Source organism: Schistocerca nitens, chromosome 5, assembly GCF_023898315.1.
Source record: "Schistocerca nitens isolate TAMUIC-IGC-003100 chromosome 5, iqSchNite1.1, whole genome shotgun sequence".
NCBI lineage: Eukaryota > Metazoa > Arthropoda > Insecta > Orthoptera > Acrididae > Schistocerca > Schistocerca nitens.
In genome coordinates, this window is record NC_064618.1 from 750,034,032 (window position 1) to 750,037,856 (window position 3,825).

The 3,825-nt window shown below is 46.2% G+C and overlaps 1 pseudogene; it reads left to right on the forward strand.

The window, feature by feature from the left end:
- The first annotated feature begins 3,010 nt into the window (after window positions 1-3,010).
- On the forward strand, window positions 3,011-3,128 carry LOC126261314 (5S ribosomal RNA; annotated as a pseudogene).
- The last annotated feature ends 697 nt before the right edge of the window (window positions 3,129-3,825 follow it).

Here is a 3,825-nt window from a genome sequence, read left to right on the forward strand (position 1 = left end):
GAGGAAGAGACAGTCTTTCACATAGTACCTTCCGCCACAAACCATACATTGGCTTGTGGAACATAGATGAAGATGTAGAAAACATCCGTTGATTATAAAATTTTAGTATGCTGTAAGCTGGAAGGAAGATCATGATAACTATGGCAACTTGGACTCGAGTTTGTAACAGTGCTGCAAATCTATTTGTTCATATCAAGGTTCATGAAAAAGTTTCCAGCATTAAGTCTGCCTCCGTTTTTGGACCACGCTAATGACGAAGTCGAATGCCAACGAAATAGATTTGTATCATCTGCAACACGTAGGATGATGGTACTCTACTTCGACTGTACACCAAGCGGGTTTCCCCACCAGTGCGGCCTCCGGCCAGAAAGGATACCACCAGATGGAACTCTTCAAAATTCGGTTCCGGTCTGTTACCTCCTGTAATTTTCCGATACAAATCGTGAGCCTCCTCGCTCCTCCAACTACTACTAGCACGCCGTTTATCTAGCCCGCCATTTTTCTCCGTCAGCCTCCGTCAGCTTATTCTATTTGAAGCTACTCGTAAATGGGAAAAGCATCAGAGACGCAGCTTAGAAGAATCCGCGGAGCGGAACTCACGCCACAAGATTAAAACAATAATGGCACCCCGCACAGCTGTGCGACTGCTGGGTGCTCCAAAAGCTGGCGTTGCTTTGTATTCAGCCTTCGCCAGGAAACAATTTGCGCTATCAGTTCTGATACAATGTACAAAGCTGCAAGGCTAGATAATTGTATCAACACCTGCCTTATGTGTATACAACTGGATGTAGTAATGATTTGTAGAAAATGCAACTTTTCATCTTTTACAACTATAGCGACGGGGAAAAAAAATTACAGCACCAAGATGCAGTTGTACGACATAAACGGAAATTGGCAGGCCTGTTTCAGCATGTGTCTTACGTGTATACAACTGGGCGTAGTAATGATTTGTAGAAAATGCAACTTTTCATCTTTTACAACTATTTTGATGGGAAAAAAAAATTACAGCACCAAGAAGCAGTTGTGCGACATAAACGGAAATTGGCAGGCCTGTTTCAGCATGTGTCTTAATTGTATACAACTGGACGTAGAAATGATTTGTAGAAAATGCAACTTTTCATCTTTCAGAACTATAGTGATGAGAAAAAAATCACAACAACAAGAAGCAGTTGCGTAATGAAAACGAAAGTTGGCAGACATGTTTGAGCATTTGTCTTACGTGTATACAACTGGACGGCAGACATGTTTCAGCATCTGTCTTACGTGTATACAACTGGACGTAGTAATGATCTGCAGAAAATGCAACATTTCGTCTTTTACAACTATAGTGATAGGAAAAAGTCAGAGCACCAAGAAGCAGTTGTGTGGCATAAATGAAAGTTGGCAGGCCTGTTTCAGCACTTGTCTTACGTGTATACAACTGGACGTAGTAATGATCTGTAGAAAATGCAACTTTTCGTCTTTTACAGCTATAGTGATGGGAAAAAAGTCAGAACACCAAGAAGCAGTTGTGTGGCATCAATGAAAGTTGGCAGGCCTTTTTCAGCATCTGTATTACGTGTATACAACTGGACGTAGTAATGATTTGTAGACAATGCAAGTTTTCATCTTTTACAACTATAGTGATGGGAAAAAAATCAAAGCACCAAGAATCAGTTGTGTGACATAAACGAAAGTTGGCAGGCCTGTTTCTTACGTGTATACAACTGGACGTAGTAATGATTTGTAGACAATGCAACTTTTCATATTTTACAACTATAGTGATGGGAAGAAAGTCACAGCACCAAGAAGCAGTTGTGTGACATAAACTAAAGTTGGCAGGCGTGTTTCAGCATTTGAAAAATGATGCCTATTCAATGCGCGCCAGACACTAGTAGCGCCACTATGAAGATGCAAATCAGGTTTGGATTAAATATACGCTGCAACAGTCGAGAGCATTAGTGACGTGGCGAGTTGATGTTAGTCAAGAATTTTTTTAAGGCGACAAAGACGCCATTATCAACACATCGCTGAGTTTGAACGAGGTCGCGTAATAGGGCTATGAGACACTAGATGTTCCTTCTGCAACGCTGCAGAAAGATTTGACAGGAATGTAGCCACTGTACATGGATGCTGGCAGCGGTGGTCACAAGAATTTACGGTCGCAAGAAACCGGTCTCCGTGCAGTAGTTGGCACTACAGTGGCACAACGAACTGTTGCAAATCGGCTACTTCAAGGACAGCTCGGAGCTGCACGCCTTGTAGCGTGCATTCCATTGACCCCAGAACACCGCCATTTTCCAATTCTGTGGCGTCAAGCGAGAGCTCATCGAAGGGTCGAGCAGAGGTCTGCTGCGTTTTCTGATGAAAGCTAGTTCTGCCTCGGTTCCAGAGACGGCAGTGTGTTGGCTAGGAGGAGGTCAATTGAGGGCCCGCAACCAACCTGTACGCGGGCAAAACGCAATGGGCCTACACCCAAAGTTATGGTGCGGGATGCGATTTCGTATGACAGCAGGAGCACTCTTGTGGCTACGAATTTGTGTCAGTCTGGTGATTCCACCTGCTGTGCTGCCATTCATGAACAGAACTTCAAGGAGCGTTTTCCAACAGGATAACGCTCGCTCACATAGCGCTGTTGTAGCCTAAAATGCCTTACAGGATCTCGTCATGTTGCCATGACCTGCTCGATCACCAGATCTGTCTCCAGTTGAGCCCTTATGGGACATAAGCGGACGACAGCGTCACGCACAACCAGCATTAACCGTCCTTGTACTGACCGAGCGAGGGCATGGAACTCCACCCAAAAAACTGAGATCCGGCACCTACACAGCGCAGTGCAAGCACGTTGACGTGCTTGCATTGAGCATTCTGGCGGCTATACCGCTTAGTAATGTACCAGGAGTTGACATTTGTACTGGCTTATCTCGCGCCTACCTCAACCTGTGATCTTGCAATGTTAATCACTTCAATGTGTTACCTCGACAAACGTATTCCGGAACTTCATTACTCTATATTAATCTATGTATGTACATACAACGGCCTTTCCGCAGTGGTTACACCGGTTCCCGTGAGATCACCGAAGTTAAGCGCTGTCGGGCGTGGTCGGCACTTGGATGGGTGACCGTCCAGGCCGCCATGCGCTGTTGCAATTTTTCGGGGTCCAGCCGGCCGCGGTGGTCTCGCGGTTCTAGGCGCGCAGTCCGGAACGGCGCGACTGCTACGGTCGCAGGTTCGAATCCTGCCTCGGGCATGGATGAGTGTGATGTCCTTAGGTTAGTTAGGTTTAAGTAGTTCTAAGTTCTAGGGGACTGATGACCAAAGATGTTAAGTCCCATAGTGCTCAGAGCCATTTGAACCATTTTTCGGGGTCCACTCAGCCTCGTGATGCCAATTGAGGAGCTACTCGACCGAACAGTAGCGGCTCCGGTCAAGAATACCATCATAACGACCGGGAGAGCGGCGTGCTGACCCCACGTCCCTCCTATCCGCATCCTCCACGGAGGATGACACGGCGGTCTGATGGTACCGGTAGACCACTCGTGGCCTGAAGACGGAGTGCTCTTTTTTATGTACATACATACGCTGCAAATCATGGCAGAGGGTACCAAGGGAGGTACGACAAGCTAGTTTCTTCCCATTTCGGTCGCGCGTGTAGCGCGGTAAGAAGGACTGCTTATAGTCCTCTATGCCTGCTGCAAGTGGTCTACCTTCGTCTTCACTGTCCCAATGAGAGATGCACGTAAAGGGCTGAAGAATATCTCGAGACCCCTCAGTATTGGTTCCTGAAATTGTGTATGCAGGCTTTCATTGTATAATTTGTATCTTCAGGAGACTACCAAGATTTCT